This window comes from Amblyomma americanum, chromosome 1, assembly GCF_052857255.1.
Source record: "Amblyomma americanum isolate KBUSLIRL-KWMA chromosome 1, ASM5285725v1, whole genome shotgun sequence".
NCBI classification, from domain to species: Eukaryota; Metazoa; Arthropoda; class Arachnida; order Ixodida; family Ixodidae; genus Amblyomma; species Amblyomma americanum.
Window position 1 is genome coordinate 383760260 of NC_135497.1, and position 23059 is coordinate 383783318.

Below are 23059 nucleotides of genomic sequence, written 5' to 3' on the forward strand. Positions count from 1 at the left end.
TGTTGACCCTGAAGGCGCCTGCATGACACAGGAATGCAGGCTGTCTCCCAGCAGGGGTTGAACGATCTTGTACTGGTGCCGGAACGCGGAACCTCTGTCGAAGGCGCAGCTCTCGGGCAATTGTTCAACCCCAGCGTGACTGAAGGGGACAACACTGATCTTGTACTTCGTCGCCTGATGACCTGTTCGAACACGTGGGGACGCTATTATCGTCCCTGCACCCGATGACCTGTTCGAACACGTGGGTACGTTATTATCGTCGCTGCTTCCGACATTTCTGAAGCCACGTTTCTTCCAGAGGCCTCATTCACCTTCGCGGTGGTTTTCAGGGAATCCACCCCATGTTCTAAATCGCCGAACTCAACAGCAGGAAAGCAGCGCGAGCACAACACTGGTTACTTCAGGTGTTCCTCAAGGCAAATTACTCGGACCCTTGCGTGTTCTCATTTACATTACCGATCTTCCTTCTAACGTTACCTCCAACATCCGGTTATTCGCCGTTGATTGCGTAATTTACCGGCCGATTTCTACAAGCACTGACGCCGACACTACAACAAGATCTAACCCGAATAGAAATTTGGTGCAAACGTTAGTTAATTTTGTTTAATATTGCTAAAACATGTAGGATTTCTTTCCATAGCATGCAGTCTCACATATCCTCAGAATATGTTCTTTTTACTTCCGAACTGTCTTCTGTTCTTACCTGCAAGTATTTGAGCATTACTTGAACTCATACCTTAACATGATCTTCACAAAGCACGAATATCGCTAATGAGGCTAACCGCACCCTGGCTTTCGACGTCACAATCATCGCTTTGGTACCCTTTCCATCAAATTATTAGCTCACCACACTTTTGTCCGACCTAAATTAGAATTTGCTTAAGCTGTGTAGGACCCTCATCTGTGAAACCTCTCACTAACGCCTGAAATATATAAAATCGCACTATCCGATTCATTTATTGTGATTACTCATATTGTACTAGTGTGTCTTCTCTAAAACCCAGAGCCTCCTTGTCTGAAATTGAAACGAGAAGAAAAATATCTAGATTATGTCTGATCTATAATTTTTACCTTTTATCTTTAGGCGCATCAATCATATTAGCAGCACATCGTCATTCCAGCCGCATTGACCACAACAGGACCGTGTATCCTCCCACTGAAAGAACTACATGTCATTTCCGATTTTTTTTTGCGAAATCAGCTCGGGACCGGAACGATCTGCCGCCAGAAGTCGGACACCTAACAGCCCCACCGAATTAAAGAAAAAGCTCAAGGCCATCATCTTGTAGTCTGTCATGCCCATCCCTCATGTAATGCCCCATACCCGGGATCTTTTAGGTAAAATAAATAAGTAGATAAATAAATTTTCACTAACCACTAGACAGGGGTAATTAAAAGGTTAATCTGTGAGCTTTTAATAATGGTATATTGTAACGTTTAACATATAAAAGCGATGCGTGGGGCTATGAGGGATGACGTAATGGAGTGCTCCCGATTTACTTAGAGCACTTGGGGTATTTTAGCGTCTGCTGACAGCGCAAAGGCGTTTTTATATTTCACCTCCATCGAAATATTGTCGTAGCGGTCGGGATCGCCTCCGCAACCTTGAGATCAGCGGCCTAATGCCGAAGCCGTTGAGCAATTTAAAGGCAGATAGCTTTGATCACTTAACTATGTAATTATTATGATTGAAAAGTTGTGACCGCGCCTACGCGGTGGCTCAGCGGTTATGGTGCTCGGTTGCTGATCCGAAAGACGCGGGTTCGTTCCCGGCCGGGGCACTTCGCGATGTAAATGCACGGTAAAGCATGTGGTTGAAATTATAGGGACCTTCCACTACTGCGTCCCTCATGGCTTGAGTGTCATTGAGAAGTTAAATGACACCAACCAAACCAAAAAGCTGCACTCGCCACGATGACAGGTTGTGCCTGAAAGCATTTTAAGAACGTTAGCATTAGTCAAGAACGTGTCTGTCTGAAATGAAGGACAAATTCAAGAAAACAATAACCACGTAACCACACTATATCACATAGCAACAGTTGGCGCGAAGCATCTCAACTGATGCCTACTCTTTCGATCCATTATACCGGGTGTTACAAAGAAACTAATTTTCTAAAATAAGATCTTTGAACAAAAATATGGCTTTTATGGCACTGTGTTGCCAGAGTTGGCGGGCACCATAAAACCGGCGAATCATCTTAACTAGTAAGATGGGTAACTTATTTTCAATAATTAACTATTTAACTATTAGAGCTTGGCGCCTGTTTGCAATTAGAGATTTGTAGCCGGCTGTTAATAATCGCCATATAAGTCTTTGTAATTTCGGAATCGCAAATACCCTCACTGTTGTGGCTCGACAAATTTGGCTGCATCGTGCAAAAATACATGCGCTTTCGAAAGCATCCAGGCAAAGCAACTTCTCCAGTGCACGTAACTAGTCCAAGAAGCCAAATTTTGTCGAGGCACAGCGCTGAGAATAATCGCGTTTTCGGAACTACAAAAACGTATATGGCGGTTACTAACGGCCGGCTACAAATACCTACTTGCAACTAGACGCCTAACTACACTAGTTAAAAAGTTAATTACTGGAAAATATTATTATTACCAATTATTATTAGTTAGCCTTCTTACTAGTAAAGACAATTCACCTTACGTCCGTCAATCTTAGCAATACCATGCAGCAAAAGCCATTTTTTGCCTAAAAAATCCCATTTCTGAAAATAATTTGATGTCTACCTTGTAACACCCGGTATATAGCGGCCATCGAAGTAGAACCCCCCACGGGACCACAATTTACAATAAACTTGGGGGCCATATGTTTGACGCACTATGTTCAAAGTGGTGCCAAATGAATTGGCATGTTCCTGACGACAAAACTGCAAATTGAGATGAAGCCCTAAATATGTGTGGGATGAGCAACGACGACCATTCCGGCCCCTAAAACCGTGTATTCCGAGGACCTATGTCCAGCATTCTCGGGAGAAAATTGTGATAATTTAAAAATTGTAAGACACCTTTATGAAAACACTGAAGGTGTTAGTAAATTATTCTGATATGTAGCAAAATCTTTCTTTTAAAGTGCTTCCATCAATCGCATCAAACAGTCAACACTTCCAAGGAAAAGCAATCGGGATCGCTTTTGACGATAGCAAAAAGGTGAATAGAAAAAAAAAATACAAGACTGCCGTCTGGTGATCTGCGGATATATTGATTGTTATAACGAAATCTTACATTATATGAGAAAAATTGCGTTCATAAATGATTTCCCGCTAAAAAACACTTTTGTCCACAATTACTCGGTATGTACACACCGCCATTACGGCCGAACCTTTAGTCGCAAGGGTTCCGCATGGTGTAAAACGATTCGTCGCGTTGTGATGCACACGTTTATAAAACTAATGAACTAATACAACAAGGAAATATACCGTATATAGCGAAGGTGGCTGTAAATTGCAACAGTAGTGCAAAATTTATGAGGGAGATGGCGCTGCTTGAGTCTTAGAAGTCATGGCTACGTGACTTGAACCACCGCCCGATTTAAAGGGTTCAGCCGTATTCAACCATCCATTCGTCCGTCCGTCCGTCCGCCCGCCACGCTCGGATTGTCACGCTCGGATCGCTCGGATGCCCCGGGTAGTGTCACGAAGACGACGACCCTGGCAGTGGCGCGCGCGCTAGGCCAGCCGCCATTAAAAAACTATCTCATCGCCATCAGTCATCTCGTCTCATACTTCGGCTGGCCGCCACGTAACAATATATTAATAAAGATTGACGTTGCAAGCCTTACTGTGCGCCCTGTAATTGCTCTCTGCGGCTGCATATTTTTTTTTTCACGCAGTGGAATATTTTACTAAAGGAGGCAGCCTTTTCTTTTGGTGCGAAAAGAGCTTCGAATTATAGCAAGAGTAATTAATTCGTCATCAACTGTTTTTTTTTCTTCGTAATACGACTGAAAACTGCGAGCATTGAAGTGCGGGACATATGTGAATTTCCTAAGTTTTTGAACGATTCGTGATGTTTATGTGAAATAAGTGGTTCAATTTATACACACCAGTTTTCAGAATTTTCTTGACAGTCGAACTTAATGCGTGCCTGAAGGCATATCAACCAACTTTTTAAAGGAAATTTTAAAGCGCTCTTTAAATCTGCACGGTAAAAATGCATATATGCAAAACATTCTGTTTTGCCTTTGCATGCCATTGATGGATTTGATAGAATCTGCCCTTCCCCCCCAAAAAAATAAAATAAAAATTATCTGCTTAGCCAAGTCGCTAAAGCAATTCATAACTTCACTCTACATCGCATGGATCACACGTGCGCCTAGGAATCCTCATTAAACGCTAGCAAAATTCGCTGAGAGCGCCACACAGATTTATTTTGTGGTCCATGTTAGGTCCTGGTCGAATGAAACCAGACCCCTGTATAAATATCATGAGTTGAGATAAGTCATTCAAGCTTCCTGATGTTGAGTACTGCTTGAAAATTAAAGCATTTGGCTGAAAACGTGCACTATATCCCAAAGTGGCCTTTTGGTTTCATGGGGTTTAGCTTCCTAAAAAGACTGAGGCTATGAGGGGCACTTTACTGGAGGGCTCCAGTTAATTTCAACCACCAGGGGTTCTTTAACGTCCACTTACATCGCACAGTACACGGGCTTCTCGCATTTCGCCTCCATCGAAATGCGACCTCCGCGGCCAGGATCCAACCCGCGTCTGTCGAGTCACAGCCGAGCAGCATAACCATTCAGCCACAACAGCGGTCCAAATGCGGCCTTATGAAAACGCCTCTATTCCTTTTAACAATGTAGGGATTTTTTGCGCAGATTTTGAGGGAAATATGTGTCAGCGAACCTACCTGAGAGACGGAGGTACGCCGCGCCTTAAAAAATTATGAGACAACGATTTCCCCAGCGAGAAGCGCTGCTGAGCGAGAAAATGATTTGATGGCAAGCGACAACTTCAAGACAAAACTAGTTTTACGAGTCAACATGCGAAATGTGCAACCACAACAGAAACCAAGCCTACCCGCTCCTCCCACACATGCCCCTGCGCGCCACTAGCTTGCGCGAGGAGTAAAGAAGTTTTCAAAGCTTGAGACTATTTTGGTTTTATGGAGCTTAATGCCCCGTAGCGACTCGCTACGAGGGACGCTGTGGTGCGGAAATTTTCCACCACATGGGGTTCTTTAAAGTGCATGCACTGGCATCGCACAGCACACGGGTCTCTAGCATTTCACCTGCATCGAAATGCGACCGCCGCGGCCGGAATGGAATCCGAGTTTTTTGGATCAGCAGCCGAGCGCCATAATCCTTTAGCCACAGCGGCGGCTAACCATTAGACTATGTGTGCAGAGAAGAAAAACAGTTTCAGATCTGAAAACATGAAAATGTTAATTATTGCGGTGCAGTTCCACAGCTCTCAGCCGTCCAACTCGACTGCTAGGCCCAGTCATTCATTTTCCTTTAACATCAGCAGTGTGAATTGTACGGATTAATATTTCTTTTCATTCATTTTCCACTTTAGTTTCTTTTTTAAAAATACTACATAGTACTTATGACACGTATATTAGTTATGCTTTAAGCGCCTGTTCCGCAAGGTTTTCGAGCCTAAAAATCTTTTATTTCCAATATTTAAAAAACTATTTAGTCATTACTTAACAAGCAACCAGCATGAGTTTCCCAGTGCAATGTAGAATAGTCGGCGGTTCTTAGAATATCAATTTAAGCGTTTTAGTTAGCTCCATTTTATTGACAAAAATAAAATGATGCTTCTTCATTTCACCGCTTTTAATTTTTGTGTTGTTTGCAATTTGGTCGCTTTCATTCTACTTCGCAATAAAATCCAACAAGATAACAATAAATTCTGTAACATGAAGTGGCTGGTTCGAGATCTTTTATCGTTTATATCCGTAGCTTGCGTATCATAGCCATAGCTCTCACATATCTTTTGGCATAATATTAGCTTTAGTGACGCAGAGAGTTATAATCGAAGGCCATTCACGAACCAAACCAGTTTATGGGATTAGATTGGTGCCAGGTACGTCTAGAAAATTGTTGTACCATACGCACACAGCCTTTGTGCATGTGAGCTGCGTTTGAAAATGGTTAGAGGCACTTCCTGATTGGCATTTCACGGTAAGTTTCTCTTACATCTTTGAGGGGCTCTGCTTCGAAAGGTTTTCGTACATGCACCGCCTATTGAAAACAAGAGAAAACCAAAATGAAGGGCGAAGTCGATGAAGAAAAATCTATTCACTTCCCGAGCCCAAGAACTGTCTCCCTATTTTATAGGAACTGATCGGTATGGCCGGCTGAAATGATCTGAGCGCCTTAAACTTGAGTATCAAGCAAATTTCAGAGCAATGATGGGTATCTGAACTTCGCTTTTTGTGCACTTCGAGTGCAATTCCTAGAAGAAATCTTTGACTTGCGCAAAAGCACACATTGCCACCGTACTCGTCATCATTAACTATGGTATGTACCATGTCCTTACACCAGCTACGGACTTCTAACATTAAATTTTGATGTGAACCGATGTGGCATACCGAGTTCTTCCGATCGTTTGCCCTCACACAAACAAAAAAACGCTTTATTTTTGTTAGTGGCTATGACAGTGCATGCAATGTTTGAATGATAATGTACGACATTGTATGTAATCCGCATGATTTTATGACGGTGTATGTAGTGTTTTCGTATCCATGTTTTTTTCTGGGAAGACTTTAGGTAATCCTCAAGAATGGGTTTTATTGAGGTAAAAATATGGCTTTTTCACCGCAGTATTACCAGTGTTAATGGAAATCAGAAAACCGTTGAATCGCTCTAAGTAGTAAGCTGTTTCACTAATTTTTAATAATGAACATTTTACATATTAGAGTTAGGAATATAGTTGCAAATACAGGTTTGTAGCCGGTCGTTAGTAATAGCCATATCAGTTTTTAAAATTTCGAAAACGTGATTACGCTCGGCGCTGTGGCTCGACAAAATTTGCCCTTTTTGACTAGTTAGGTCCATTGGAGGGGTTGTTTTGCCGGCATGCGTTCGAAAGCGCATGTATTTCGGCACGATACAACCATATTTTGTCCAGCCACAGCGCCGAGGATAATCGCGCTTTCCAAATTCTAAGAAATGATATGGTTACTACTAACGACCGGCTACAAATCTGCAATTGCAGCCGGTTTTCTATCTGGGATAGTTAAAAACTTATCAGAAATTAGTGAACCAGCTTGCTACTTAAGACAATTCGCCGGTTTTGCGGTGTCCGCAAACACTGGTAGTACTATGACGAAAAATACATATTTTTACCCCAAAAAGCCTATTTTTGAAAATTACGTAGTCTTCTCTGAAACACCCTGTATACCGGTCTTCTGCTGCCCTTGCCTTTCAGATGTTGTGGTTGTTTTTTTTTTTTGGCTCTGGCCATATAATGACATACAGACCAATTTTTTTAGTTACACATAGCTGTGTATAAAATATTATTAATCTGGTTAGTTTAGTTTAGATTAAGGGGGTTTAACGTCCCAAAGCAACTCAGGGTATGAGAGATGCCGCAGTGAAGGGCTCCGGAAATTTTGACCACCTGGGGTTCTTTAACGTGCGCTGACATTGCACAGTACACAGGCCTCTAGAATTTTGCCTCCATCGAAATTCGACCGCCCCGGCCGGGATCGAACCCGCGTCTTTCGAGCCAGCAGCCGAGCGCCATAACTACTAAGCCGCCGCGGCGGCTAGATATTATTAATCTTTTTTTGCTCTAACGGTGAATTACGGAAAAGCCTTTATTTATTTATTTATTCATTTATTTACAGAATACTGAAGACCGAATCGGTCCAAGCAGGAGAGGGTACATACATTTGTTAGTATGCACTATGCCTTAGGATCAGCAACAATGGTGAAGTTACAATTTACAACAAGAAAATGTAATAAAAAATTAAGGTTACAATGCGAGTACAGTGTGAGAATACATGCCCTAAACACAGGCACACAGACAAAGAAGCATACTCTGCACTGTTAATAAATAATCATCATTTGTAACCATAAAGTCAGATGTATAGACTCTCTAAAGGTTGAATAAAGGAGAGATGAATCATCGGGCAGGAAATTCCAATCGGATATTGTTTTCGGGAAAAATGAATATTTGTAGAAGTTCGTGCAGGCAAATACTGGCTTTATGCTAAGACTATGCTTGTGTCGTTAAGGTCTGGTTACTTCCCTTTCGAAGTAATGAAGTTAAACAGCTCCTTATTATCTCTGCCGCCTATGTAGCTCAGGGGAAGGGCGCAGTGTCAAGCCGCAACGCAGCGGCTTTTTTCCCCCTTCTCAGCCATATGATATATATGCCTGAAATAGAAACCTTGAACCTTGAAGCATAATAAACGGACTTTGAACTTAGTCATTTTACGCTCACTCCTAAAACTGAAACCTCAGAAAGCTCTCATGGACCACGACTCGGAAGTTGTTTCTTGCAGCGTGTGGTCGGCAAGCAAAACATAAAAAACTGTTACTTATATATAACCAAGGATAAGAATATTCACTTCCGGATTCAGATATAAGGCGGTAGCTCAAAATCACTGCCCGCAGGATGAATAATTGCATTCTTACAAATGATGTTGTACCGGCAGTCTCTGTCTTGATCAGCATCAGCGCTGAAAGGCGCATTGACGTCACAGTCAATCGGCGAACCTAGACCAGATTTAGAAGAATCGACTGTTGGGCGAGTTGGTGCATGACTCGATGATAGAAGGCGCAAGAGTGGACAAGAAGAACGAAGAACGAAGACGGAAAAGGCGCTTGAACCATTGCTGATGACGCCGGCGTCACTGACGAGCACTGGTCATTCACAGATGGATTCGGTGACGTCACATTATTTTGAGCAAGTGTAGTCTGACGTCACTGGATGCGCGTGGAAGCGCCTAGCTGCTTCTCGGACAAAAATTAATTTTTTTTTAATTATGTTCTACTGCTGCGACTGGACCTTGTTAGAAGGCGTATCCTTATGCCCAAGAAAAAAAATCATACCACTTGTTTGCGTTTCAAATTTTGTAACTGTACCCCTCTAGGTCTCTGCCGCCCGCTGTTACAACATTCTCCAGCCCTGTTAACTTATTCTGCTACCCTGACTGAAAATCGGTCATCTTTTCTCCGCATTGGACGTCCGTCCAGGCTTAAATTCGCTCTTTTCATCTCAACGAGGATAACCTTAAATCAAGATGGTTATGGTATGGTTTAGGGTGTTTAACGTCCCAAATCAACTCAGAACGCGACGGACGCTGTAGTGGAGGGCTCTGGATAATTTCAACCACCTGGGGTTCTTTAACGTGCACTGACATCGCACAACAAATGGGATTCTATCATTTCGCCTCCATCAAAATGCGACCGCCGCGGACTGGATCGAACCCCCGTCTTTCGGGTCAACAGCTGAGCGCCATAACCACTGAGCCACCGCGGCGGCTTGTAAACCAAGGCGGCTCTCAAATTTATTCAGTTTTCTTTTTCTAGTAAAGTTCTATCATTTTCCATAAAAAAAAAAACAGTTCGAGCAGTATAGTTAGGTGCATTGCTCAGAGAAAAATGTATATTGGCCTGCAGAAAGCCGCCCCTGTGCTGTGCGATGTCACTGCACGTTAAAGATTCCCAGGTGGTCGAAATTATTCTGGAACCCTCCATTACCCAGCGCTCTTTCTTCCTTTCTTTTTACACTTCCTCCTTTATCCCTTCTTTACGGCGCTGTTCGGGTGTCCACCAAGATAAGTGAGACAGTTACTGCGCAATTTTCTTTCCTGAAACCCAATTTTCATTTTTTCTACTGCCGTGATACGTCTGCCATCTGCTTTCGTTTCGAGGCATATTTGTTCTTTGTGATGGCGTGGACACACACTGCCCGTGCCCTTTCAGGTGCTAAATTCAAACAAATGGATAGAGGAAAAACAGCGAATGGAAGCCTGACGGTTTGGGAACACTTCAAGGAGCTTTCCTCAAGAGGAGCTGCAATCTCACGTGCTTACTTAGCTCGGGGGAAACCTTCAAACCTCATCTAATGCTAGCAGAAATATCAGCTACAGCCATGCCTTGCTCTGGCTATAACGAGTGCAGCGTAACTTTTTCACAACTCTTCAAGCTAGCAGTCTTCCTGCTGATTCGCGGCTAAAACCTGACGCCACTGCTTCCCTATAGGGCAGCATATTTACCACCTGAAATCTTCCCAAAGTCTATAAAAAGTAGCCATGCGTTGCCGAGAAATTCATCAACAGAATCAGTGAAATTAATTAGAATGGCCATGTAAGGATAAACTTGTATTTTTGAAGGAATACGGCTGCTTTCAAGCGCGCATTAATTGGAGGGCGCACTTTCAATCGCTAGTGTGCCCTACATGAAAAATAAGTATCAGCCTTCAGTTAAACAGGGGCCTTTGCTGCAGTTTGGTAATGATTTATAGAAAATTACAAAATCACTGTTGACCGGACGAAACCGAATATATACTATAAATTAATTCTAGTGTTTCCAATGCAAATATATCAGTGTTGTGGCGCAACTGCACTGTACAAGCGCTTAACCGTACATTTATTTCTACGTTGATGCCGGCAGACACACGCCTACGAAATATTGCAGCACCGTTATACCTAAAGCCCCCTCCCCCTCCCCTATTACGTGAGCCAAAATATTCGCAGTGCGTGTCTGCCGGAAGAGGCTGAAAGCGACCGGCCGATTAGGGTCCCTTTTCTGCATCGTTGACTGCTAAGCTGTCAGTGCGTCTCGCTCAGAGCGAGAACAATAATGACACAGTGCAAAAAAGAAGAAAAAGAAGAAAAAACTGCTCGCAAATTTTCAGTGCGCTTCTGCAACTTAACCCAAGTGCAGTGAAAACCGCAGGAGTCCACAGACACTGCCATCGGCGACTCCGTTGACGGTCGTTCCATCCGGGCCGTAATTGCTTTCGCACACTATTTAAAGGAAGGAGCCGCGAAAGAGACATTAAACGGCACTGCACGACCTTATCTTGTATAAGTGTAGTGAATAGAATAGAAAATGAAAGCCAGCAAAATCAGCTAGGTACTGATCACGCATTCGGGTTACGACATGACGACAGAGAAGAACTGAATTGGGTACAAAGTGGCGCTTTGAGCGACTCGTAAGGATTCTGGACTGCCGCACAATTTTCGGCGCTGATTATAGATAAGGAACGCCGCAAAAAGAGGCATTTAATGGTAGTCGATGAGCCAGCAGGAAAGTTCTCTAGCAGTCATGTAGCGAACAAAACTCTCTCTGCTAATGAGACACTTCTATTCTGGGCCATTTACGTAACGAAAGGTTTAGCGGTGAGTGCCGGAGAAGAGTGTCAACATGAACCTCAATGTCCGTTTTCCTACGCTTTCGCACTGCAACGAGAAATATTTAATCTTCAGGCTGAACTGCTTTAAAAAGAAGAACCGCGCTTCTATTTTGCCATGTTTTTTTTGCTCGGCTTCAATTCACCACATTACCCGCTTGCGGCCTATACGTTGAAGACACGGTACCTGGGGTTCTGCTGCGAAGGCAAGAGGAAATTAAATTGAACGAAACGTGGAATGCTGCTGCCAGCATGAATTTTAGTCCTCTAACGGTGTGACCATGCAGGCGCTACAATTGAAATGCAAAGCCCTGCTGTTACCTTAGGAATGTACTGATTTTAAAATTGTGTTAAAGCTCAGGAGCATAAAATACTACAAAAATGTTGGTACCGCGGTTCCGGTATTTTTTGCGATTTTCTGGCCATTCAAAGGATATTACAACTGTTTCACAGACTTTTATCTCACCTCTTTCTCTGTGCGTTATATCAGAAGCTGCCACTCGCTTCAGGTGCTCATAGCACCGACAGCGCCGAGATCGACCACCCGCTGTAGGATGGGTTTGAAAGAACGAGTTTAAATTTGAACTAAATCACTATTTATTATTCTCGAGTAGGCAGTGGAAGAGAGCCTTGCATCTTTAGTGACCTGGTTGTTGCGACTCCTATGTGCGGTTGTAGAAGCATTCATCGTATATCGCGTACAGGAAGCAGAGCGCATCGACCCGAGGAAGATGACATACACTCTCCTCGTCTGAGATGGTTTCCAGAAGCAAAGAGCCTATAGAAGAGAAGCCAGTGTGAAATGAATGTATGTCCTTTTCCGGTCATTGATAACGTCGTTCATTCCGGTCGTTGATTACGGCCAGTCATGGTTAAAAGTGGCAGAAAACGACGTGAGATTCAAATATAAGAAACTATGCAATCACGATTCCTCTCGAATGTGCGAAAAAACTTCACTTCGAAAATTTATGCCTTCTCATGAAATGCATACCGTTCAATGCTGTACAACTTAAGGTCGTAGTGGCTTTAACGGGATAGCGTGATTAGCTTGACAATGAACAAGGCGGGAATTGCGCCGCCTCTGTCGGGCACTGTTGGAGACCAGTGCTCCGAAAGGCCGGTGTTATTTCAGAACTTCAAAAGTAATCTTGCTTACGCCTGCCTCTTAGTTCGGAGCCCATCGGAGAGCAGCACGCGAGCGACGCTGTCCAATGGCACATTGCACCCCATCAAGGTGCACAGCAATTTCTTGCACACATTATAAAAACAAGCGCATAATGTAAAAACACGGACAAGGTGTCGTAGGTCACCCACGGCAGTAAAGCTCACAGAGGGGAGACAGCTCAATTTGTATTTTGCAGCCATGCCGGCGTGTGAGCGGATTCGGTCAGTGGACGGAACAAAAGGCGCACTGATGAATACAAAGAGTAAACGGCGCGGCATACGCTATGAGCAACCTTTACCTGGTATTCGGGACAGGGTATATTTCACTTGTTTTGCCACCACGAGACACATGACGAGAAAATGACGTCTGTATTTTTTCCTTAACAAAACACAAGGCGGTAATGTTGGTTATATATCTCAGAGCCTCTTTATCTATGCGATTCATGCAGTGGTTTACATCTCTTGAGCGTGAGAGAGGGCAATGGCGTTTTGAAATTGAAAGTTTTTGAGTTTTACAATTTCTTCGGGAAATCGCCGCATTCAATAATAAAAATCTCAGCGCATTTTCTGCTTGAAGCAAGAGAAAAAAAAGGTGTTGCATCTGTACAATCTTACAAATCATGCTTTTTGCCACCCAATAAAGACTCTAAGCTCTCGTCGTTTCCACATATGCCCACTATTTGAAATTTGGATGGTACCGGATCAAACGTTAGGCAACGCATCGAGACGCCGCTGCCTATGATGTGTGCAGGAAGCTACCAAGAATCTAATTTCGGGGGAAAAGGAGAGCAAGCTATCTATACGATCAGTTACACCAAAAAACTTGACTTCTCTTGTTCAAGCGTCACCTGCCACAAGGCTTAGCTGCGAAATCTAGCACATATCCTAAATTCCTGCAAACATTTTATGAACGCAGATCGTTGAGGCCAGAAACAATGCTCGTGAAACATTTTGACACCGTTTTTAAAAGCTACATTAGGTCAAACAGCGAATGCGGACTGAGAAATCTTGACATTTTATGCAAGGGTGAAACCAGATATTACAGTCGTGGTTACAACACAACCGCTATTGCATTTGCAAGAATTAACACTAAAAGAGTTGCACAAGGTCCTCAGTGGCCGGTTTTGAAGTTCAATGTTCTGCGACAGTTACTCTAAAATGAGATTAGTTATACGCAGCTTAAGTATGTGCATTCACAGCTCTTACTGTGTTCGGTGAAAACCGCCAAAATGCATCTCGAAGTTCAATCGAACGTCGCCGGTAAACTTCGCCGTTTCCTCGGAACGTGGTCAAACACACACCTGCTGGAACCTCTAGCACAAATACAGTCTGGTCTGTCAATGGGAAGCCATGAACTTGCAATGTTTCCTTTCATGGGAAGCGTTTTGTGTTTGTGGCGAAGGCTAACACCAGATATCGGCTGCTAAACCAGGCGTTATGAAAATTATCTGTGATGATATTTATGCCGAGTAAGCTCGAACATAGACAGGCACCTCTTGTTTACCTGAAAATATGAATAACACTGTAGTATAACGTAGCTCAAATGTAATAACTCCGATCAGATTATAGGGAATTCCATAAAATCTTACTAAGGTTTTCCACGGAAAAGTAAAGCTGCTTGCTGCGTTTTCCTGGAGCTAGAAAGCGGTTTACGGTTCATGTGGTTAAACTTCCAAAAGAATCTCAGGCTATGGGGAACGCTAAAGTGGAGGTCTGCGGATAATTTCGATGAACTAGGATATTTTTTGACATGCACGGAAATCGCACAGTACATGTGCCCTTAGCATTTAGCCTGCATCGATATGCGAACGCTTCGGCCTGGATCGTGCTGGAGTCTTTCGGGTCAGCAGCCAATATCATAACCCCTCAGCCATCGTGGGGGCTTGACGTTAGAAAGCGAAAGGACAAACGCAACCTGGAATGACAACAGCGGCCTGTAACGTTTAGCCTGCAGCGATATGCGACCCCTGTGCCATGGGTCGTACTGGAGTCTTTCGGGTCAGCAGCCAAATACCGTAACCCGTTAGCCATCGTGGTGGCTCGACGTTAGAAAGCGAAAGGACAAACGCAACCTGAAAGGACAACAGAGGCCTCTAACGTTTAGCCTGCAGAGATATGCGGCCGCCTCGGCCTGGATCGTACTGGAGTCTTTCCGGTCAGCAGCCAAATACTTTAACCCCTGAGCCATCATGGCGGCTTGACGTTAGAAAGCGAAAGGACTAACGCAACCAGCAATGACAACAGAGGCCTCTAGCGTTTAGCCTGTATCGATATGCGACCGCTGCGGCCTGGATCGTACTGGAGTCTTTCGGGTCAGCAGCCAAGTTCCATAACCACTCAGCCATCGTGGCGGCTTGACGTGAGAGAGCGAAAGGACAAACGCAACCTGAAAGGACAAAAGGGGCTTCTAGCATTTAGCCTGCATCGTTATGCGACCGCCGTGGCCTGGATCGTATAATGGAGTCTTTCGGGTCAGCAGCCAAGTACCGTAACCCGTGAGCGATCGTGGCGGCTTGACGTTAGAAAGCGAAAGGCCAAGCACAACGTGAAAACACGTGGGGTCTGCTGGAAATTTTTGGGGTTTTGCAGCACTCCAGAGCTGAAAATAAAAAAAAAACTGACAAGTGGTCACGATCTTCTGCATAGCATGCTAAACTGAGCGAATGCTAGAACTGTGTTGCTGTTTGTCATTGCTTTTTTTTTGCTCTTTCCTGATACAATTTCCTTAAGGGCGCAATGTACGCCTTATTCATCCCATGTATTTTAGCTGGTATTTGAGGCTCATTTTCTCAGGACATGCTAGGTGTAAAGTTTTCACATTTATCTCATTATAAAAGCTCTCAGTGCTTTGTTTGCTGAGCCAGATTTATTGTTTAGTCGAGGTTTGTTATTGTTAAAATTTTCACTCTGCCGTGCTTAATGTCAAGGCGAGATGGGAAATAAAGAAACCTTGGAAGAGAAATTTCGGCATTATTTTCATTATTGTAGTTCTGTAGACTCTTCTTTGTCTTGTTTAAGTACTGGGCAAATATAATTTTTAGCGCTTTTTTTCCTGCGAACATGGCTCAATTGTGGCAAAAATTTAATTTGAGATAATTCGCTTTGAAGGCAAAATGAAAGCTTGATTACAAAATTATGCTTAACGAAAAAACACTTACACAAAATTTCACTAGCTATCAGCTAAGTAGTCATCTCCAGAAAAATTATTTTGCTTGGTTCTTCGCTCCCTTCATTTTCGGGCATCTCTTGTGATCAGCTTTGTAGCTTTTGGCTCAAAGTGAAGTCATCGTTGGTTCTCCAAAGAACCACTGCGCCATGTAGAATTCTGGTGAAACACCGAATGACATGGAAATGTCCGCTCTGGCAGTGCTGATATCTTTAAAAGTAAGTACAGCGTTGATTCTAGCTGCTTTCAGGGTCTACATTCTAATAAGCATGTTCTTTACATCATATGTTCCCGAAAACATGCCAACACTAATTTGAGTGCTGTCTTCTCATCGAGGAATTTAATGTCATTACACTATTAGTATGCCATAGACTAAGCCCGCAAATTATATAAAAGAGAAAACATAACAAGCCTTTTTTTCCCTACCCTTGTGTGCTCAATATAAAAACGCGTATACACAGCACTCTCATGTAAGCCATCGGCAACTCCCGCATTCAGAGTAAGCTTGCAAGTTTTTCCTATACACAACATGACGTGTGCTCCGTACGATCTGCGCTCAGAGCCGAAAAGAAAATGAAGCGGCCCTGAGTGTGTGACCTTGTTTCAAGGTCGCCGCCAATACCGACGCTCATCCGGCAAAAGAGCGATTAACTGCTTAGCCTTAAACGACCCCTGGTCTGAGCCGCAACAGACAAAACTGCTAGGAAAGCGTAATGCATCTCGTGATCAGCACGCGAACTGCTATGAAAACTAGTCACGTGGGCCGTCTCCTCAGTTGGGCTCCCTAGTTAATAGCTTTGACTGTAAAGAAAAAAAAAACACTTCCACCTATCCTGAATTATCTGGAAGTGCCTAAGGCTGAGAATATCCGGCTTCAGACTTCTTTCTTTGTGTATGAAAAGGACGAATTTTTCACTACACTGAGTTATTCCTAAGAGGGAGAGAGACAGAGTAGTAGAAGAAAGGAAGGGAGGTTAACCAGTAAAATTTTCTGGTTGGCTACTCTGCACTGGAGGAGAGGAATGAGGAGGGCGTAAAAGAATAGGAAGTAGAGGAATGCGGTTCGTAGCAAGCACGACAAGCAATGACACAAGCACTGTAAGTCACAGCTCGGAATAGCGACCTGGGTAGTAGAGATCGAGGGCCTTCCATCACAAGGCAGCGCAGACGTTTCAGTGTCAAGAAAGGCTGCTTCCCGTTTCGGCTGACGTTGATGACAACGTAAGCATCGGACTTCTTCTCGGAAGGATGAGGCTGGAGGATGCGTTGTGCCAGCTATTGGACAGCTGCAAGCACTGGATTCAACAAATCCAGCATCTGCAGTGCATTCTTTGCAGCTGTAAAGCAGCACACGCATGGCATTCACGATTGGCTTCAGCATTGCAATCACTTGCTCATCCGCGACCTGGTCCGGTTTCTGACCTACTACCCGACCAGTAGTAGGCTCAGCACACTGGGTGCGGGGTGGCTGTTCTATCATTGAGGGTGTGCCATGCTTCGGGAGCGATGGCCAAGTCACTTGCTGGTCCCGGTCTTGGACCGGAGTTGTGACTTGTGCTTGATTAGCAATAGGCTCGGGACTCTGAGTACGCAATACCTGCTTGGTCACTGCGGGTGTGTGTAGCTTGTAGCTAAGCAGGTATGGCCAAGGGCCGTCTGCGACATCCGCCTGTGCCTCGCCAGTCGTATGGCTCCCAATCCTTAAACTAGTATGCGGAGGGGGAGGACAAGTGGCAGAAATTCTTGGACGATCCTTTCCAGTGCTCGCTACACTTTTAGAAGGTCTGTGACGAAGGCGACGACTTCGTCGCACCTTAGCGGCAGCTTCTCTGTGTGTGGAATTCGCTCTTGTCATGGGTTTGAGTATCGCCCTTTCCCTTTTCAGGCGAGGACAATCTTTTGAGGCAGCGTCATGAGGGCCGCGGCAATTGACACTCGTAAGGACTGCTGCCCGGCAAGAATCGCCGCTGTGTGGCTAAGTACACCGTGGGCACACGATGGGGAAATTGCACACGCTACCCGCTACCCACGTGTCCTATCTTCATGCATTTCCGGCACTGGAGAGGCTTCGGCACAAAAGGCCGAACTGCATGCCGAAAGTGCCCGACCTTCAAGTACGTTGGAATGCAGTCCTCTTGGAAGGTCAACTTGATGCACTTTGTCCTCCCAAGACGCTGAGCTTGCAGTATGGCTGCATCGTCGATAGCTAATTGAATCAAAATGGGCAGATCAGAGTCGCGGATGGCTACGTCGACGTCGTAAATGACGCCTGCTGTAGTGGCACTGTCTTGAAGATCATGGGAGCGAACGCTGATGCCGCCCAGCGTTCTGATGTTGCTCAAACTTTCAAGCGCGTTCCGTTCCATGACATCAATGGCGACGACATTCCTGAAACGAATCACACTCACATCTTTAATTGTTCCCGGGACGTGAGACTCCAGGAACGCAGACATGGCTTGCCTATTGATGTGGTTGAGATTGTCGGTGGGAGTCTCTGGCGCAAATAGGACAGTGTCCGGATGATCCTTGCTCCGTTGTGATCGTGGACGTACTCCACGACGACGAGTCCTCACCTTTGCCCAGTCTCCGTTTGGCCTTCTTGCTTACGACTCTGATGAAGCCGTCGTCAGCCGAAGAGTCATCACTGGTGGCCGAGTACACCACGGTGGCCTGGCTGCATGCGTCATTCGGGAGGCCAATACGTTTTCTCTGGGCGGCAGTGGGTGATCCACCGGACTGAAGTCCAAGAGCGTCCACTTCCATAACGGTCACCAAAAAAGAAACAGTGGTTTCATTATAATGTCGTAAATCATGAAAAAAACTGAAGAGGCGAAGTGACGGCGCTCTGGTCTAGAGCCACTTCATCGTCTTCATCCGAGTTATTCCTAAGATGACATGTTATAATGTGGCCGTGTCCCATGAAAAACCCGCATAGTTGCGCGTCGCCAGAGAAACTCTGTTTCTGAGTAACTTCCTTCTGGTCATTCTTTGTCCATCAAAGAGAAACATTTTAATCCGCGCAAAAGAGAAACTTATACGATATGCGGAAATTCCCCTCCAAGTCAATCGACGACAGAAGGTCACTACTGATTCTGCGCCCTGCGCTATGGGGTTTCTCATGGACGGTTATGTTCCAATATTTGCAGCTACTAAGATATTTTTACACTGACACACCAACACGACCTAATCATGCAGTTTATTTTCTTCGGCAGAGTGGAAAGCGGAGCTACTTGGTCCATTGCTGTGCCTAATGCACCAGTTGCGAACAACCCTACAAAATATACTCAAGAATTCCATCCGAGGCAATATTGTGTTTTGACTTGTGAAAAAGAAGTTCTTATTGAAGCACTACTCCTAACTTTGTGCCGAATTTATAGAACTTTTCTTTTCATAGCTGCAGGTTACCCGATTGTTTTCTCGTTTTGTCACAGCAGTGTTCTATGTAATGCAATAATGTCCGAACGAGCCAAATCCACCTTATGGGCAATGATGGATGCGGCAGCGGAGATTCCCGGATCATTTTGCTCACTCAGTGATGTTTAGTGTATGAAAATTTCAGCATGCGACCGTCTTTCTGTTTGTGCGTGCAATGTACACGCCACTGCCGGCTTTTAACTCTCAATAGGCTTCCAAAGCATCGCCGAGTGGGGCTGCTGCACCTGATGTCCAGCGCCATCGATGGAGGAAAAGTAAAAACTGGGGCGTTGAGTGCTGCGCGCACTGCTTTCGACACGATTTTTTTCATGCGCGGTATCTAGCATCTGCACTCGCTCGCGCTTGCGCGATGCATCGGCTGCATCGAGGCTTTAAGATGGTTTATGTTGACGCGCACTTCCGCAAGGCAAACCTAATTAAAGTTGAGAGGCTGATTAGTCACATCTACTCTGTGGAGGAGACGATCGAGGACGAGGGGGCCCATTTTACTGCAAAATGCGTTTCTTAAGTCAGTCATAACATCGTGTACGACGTGTACCATTAGGTGAGCCCACTGTTTAATTATGTGCTCGAAATATGCAAACTACAATCAGCCTTGTGAAATGATGCGACACACTCGTTGGTGGTTGGTTGTTCATTCAGGGTGATCCACTTTTAGGGTGAACACACGATTGCGCGACCGAGCTCTTCGCAGCGCCCATGCGCGTTCCATACAGCCATACATCGAAGCAAAGTGGGGTACGTGCAGGAGGATCATGAGGTGGTGTACGCATCGTCTGCCACTTCACTTTCATGCGCGGCCGGGACAGATGCGCTAGCACTCCGAAGAGCGCAGCCGCATATACTCGCGTGTTCCCGGTAAGAGAGAATTATTCTGTACATAAGGTTTGGTTTTTATATTACTGCTTTACTAAAACAAATTTTGTACATCCGGGGAAGAAAGTATACGTAGCGGAGAACAAATAAGTAGGCAGAGACACGTGTGAGAAGACGTAAGCCCGCCCGCTGAGTTGGTGAACGCATTCGCAGGCCCTGGGGTGTGATGTCACCCGACGCCACGCAGCTGGCAATTCTACCTCTGCATGGCTCTACGTAGCCGCCGCTGCGACGCCGCTGTACTGCGGGCCGCGCTGCGTTAGCTAATGGGTTAATTGCTACCCATATATACAGAATTGAACTTTTTCTAGTTAACATTCATAGATCCCTGCGAGTCCTCATACCACTCCTGAAACGCACACACACGCACACAGAAATGGAGAGACAAGGATTTTCGCTCAATGAAACAAGTAAAGCTTACCACTTAAAAATGTGTTTCTACAAGGTCAAGCATGCTAGTTGACTGGAAAGCAATTATGGGACATGCTCCACGCGCTAGTACATAACCCGCTCGCTAAGTCGCGAGGCAGATGAAATATAAGCGTAGTGCTCCTGCAATTCATTTGCAGGAGCATTTGTACTTAATTTCTGTTAGAATATCAGCTTTACGCTCGTAATACCTGTGGCACGGATGTGATGCTCGGTGTGAGTGGTGCCGCACCACAGGCAAAACATAAGCATCACAGCATCACGACACAACAATACTTGGTATCTCCGTTTTGCTTCAACGGGACAGCTTTTGTCATCGCGAAGAATGCGCCTCGCGCAACTCGTCCGTCGCACGTGCCCACAAAGCTAGCCACCAGTAGCCACGGCCGGACACGAGTGGTGGCGCTCGCGCGCCGCCACCCGGCAGCTCGTCAAGCCTGGCCGGTCTGGCCGCGACATGGAGGGAAGGGTCGCGAGCAGAGCCAGGCAGAGCGTCTGCTCCGGCGGCGCCCAGACTTTCCACGGTTCGCCACTGCGGTGCGGGCGTCACTCCTCCAAACTTGAGCTTGTGTTCCCTACAACGTGCTCAGCAGTTAATGGCCATACATTGTGCCAATGCGGTAGGTACACTTCCGGTAGATGGTTTCCAGAAACAATATAACCGAATCTATTTGAGAATCACATTTTTAGGATTGTGTAATAAGTTGTAGGCGCGTTGCACGAAGGAAGTCAATTTTACACTGTCGGCTACCTCAGCAAAGCAAGAGAAAGCGAACCCAGAAGAGCATTGCTTATGGCACCGCAAGCATGTTTGACTTTTCTTGTGGACTCTTTTGTCTAGTGTGCGCTACCTTTAACCTGCGTGGTACTACTTCCTGCGTGCTGATTTTAATTATGGTTTATGAGATTTAACGTCCAAAAGCGATTCAGACTATGAGGGATGCCTTTCCCGCTCCGAATACAGAAAAAAAGTGTCTCATAATAAACCAACCGGCAGGCTTTTTTCTACTTCTGCCTTTATAATACCGGCGCACTTACCAGCGACTATGCGCGGACTCCACAGCAATTGCTTCACTCCGTTCCGGGGCTGAGGACTTGACGGATTGGCCGCGTGGTTCCTTTGGTAATAATAACCGATTGTGGAGACCACTGCTCTTAATGCGGTTATGCAATATCTCTCTTGTTCGCTATTCTGACGTGTGAGAAGATCCAGTTTCCACATTCAGCAAAGGCAGGTGCCTCTTGTTGACATTTTCCTTGATGTCAACCTTACCGAAAGCCTGCAGCAATGTGACCCTTAACGGTTAAGCGTATATTCCTCATTTATGCGTGCTTTCTATAGGCAGCGTCGAATATTTCAAAAGGATAAGCATAAAAACTCAATTTTCACCTAATACTTCGTATTATTTTTCTTTTTCATGAAAATCCAATAGGGATAATATTTTTTAGCTGCTCAAAGAGCTTCAGTATTTTTGTTTCATGCTTTTATGTATCGGCCATTAGTCACCACTTGGAATTTATTTTGGTGCATTCTAGTGGAAACCGCGAAACACGCGCCAGCACTTTTTGACATTTTTCGGCTACGAGATGAAGAGCAAGCATTACGCAGGTGTGTAAGTGGTCGCTTGTCTAACCTAGGGTCGCTGTCAATTACAGGGCTTTGAAGGTGGCGCAGGAAGCAGCGGGCATGCTGGATCAAAGTAATCCGCCAGTGCAGCTGTTGGAGGGCTAGCTCGAAGCGGCAGCCTGCGCGCTCTACAACGTTTCTGCACGAGCTAATCGGTAGTGTTAGTCTTAGCTTCCACTTGCTGGTTGTTAATGGGTGTCATGTCTCGCATGGCCTCTCGATTCACTGTCCCCAAACGGTCCCAGTCGGCAAGGGCAAGGCGTTTGAATTGTGCTTCGCCGACAACTCGATCGCTGTGAAATACAGAGCACTAATGCTTGCGCCATATTACAGCGTGCACCCCCCGATTTCTGTGGCATGCGACGAAACCGTATTGGCAAAGGCCGGCCCTACAAAGTATCATAATGGAACCATCCTGCTGCATTATTGGGCCGATTACCTGTGCTGTTTGGGTAGCGGCCTTTTTTCTTGCTCTTTATTGAGTGCAGCTATCATCGAGCTTGTCCAACTACTTGTGCTACTGCTGGGCATCTCCCATGGCACTGGTGGCACTCAGCGACCGAGATGACAGGGACGTTGTGCTAACCGCAGCGCCGACCCTATTTCGGCGCGCTGCCCATAAGCTGCGGGGAAATGCACGCTGAGGGTCCTCGCGGATGTTTTCCACATGACAGCTTTTCTTCTGTAAAGCTAACTCGGACAGGTTTCCTTATCTCTAAAATTTTGCTAAAGCTTTCGAGAATGGCTGTCATTCGAAGTCCTTACTAAATGATCACGCAATCTTTAGGAATGCAACAATGACCAATTGGTTTGCTTCCTACTTAGACTTTCTTGAGCAGTATGCCTGTATAAAATATTTTATATCTAGCTTCTTGGTGTTTTATACCGCAAATTTTATGCACCCGTTCATGCGTTCCGCGTCGGCGTAGCCGGCGTAACACGTCACCTGACAACCGTGGCTGGTAGTAGGGTAGCCAAACGTCACCTGCCACGGCGAGAGCGAAGGAATGGACAACCGGACAAGGGAAGTTCCCATAGGAT